The following is an 849-nucleotide window of genomic DNA, read 5'->3' on the forward strand; positions in this document are numbered from 1 at the left end:
TATATATATATATATATATATATATATATATATATATATATATATATATATATATATATATGTATATATTGCAAAATTTGTAAAAAGTAAAATAAATTGAAAGTAAAGATGTACCGACAAAATGTCCCTAGACTCACGAATGGGAAAAGGGGCGGCGTGGGTTGTTTTTATTTTACCCGAAGGGTTTGAATTAGCCCCTCGATCAAAGAAAAGATGGGCAATCTGTCTTTTCAGAGCTATCGTCGCACTAAAAAAAAATATTCTTGTGATAAGACCCATTCCAGGTCAAAAATATAGTGAAATCATCTTTCCTATTCTTTCCCGTGACCCTGCAACTAAGAAAGATGTTCACTTAAGGACATCTAAAACTTGTTAATACCTCTATCATCGTCATCTTAAGATGTTCGGACATCCTCGAAATACCTAGATATCTTACATTGTTGTAAAACAAATGAGGTAATCTAAATATCCGTTCCATAAGAAATCTGGATTCCTGCTAAATAACCTACCCGTAAACGTATTTTTTTAAAAAGAATATTAATATTCTAAAACAAAAACATAGATTAATACCTCCTTTTTTTTAGAGCCATACCATAATTTGCTATATTTTATAGTAAGAATTTGTAATAATAATTTTTTTTCCCTATAACTAACAAAGTGGAGAGCACAACATATTTACTATACATATATCTATAATAGAGAGTCTCTCACCTAATTTTTTTTTTTAATTCTTATTAATTTAGTGAATACTAAAATAAATAAATTTATAAAATAAATCCTAACGTAAGCCATGTTTTAATTATTTTATATTTGGGCGTGTGGTAGTGTGTTTATATATATATGAATATA

The sequence above is a fragment of the Cucurbita moschata genome, unplaced genomic scaffold (genome assembly GCF_002738365.1).
Source record: "Cucurbita moschata cultivar Rifu unplaced genomic scaffold, Cmos_1.0 Cmo_Scf00017, whole genome shotgun sequence".
NCBI lineage: Eukaryota > Viridiplantae > Streptophyta > Magnoliopsida > Cucurbitales > Cucurbitaceae > Cucurbita > Cucurbita moschata.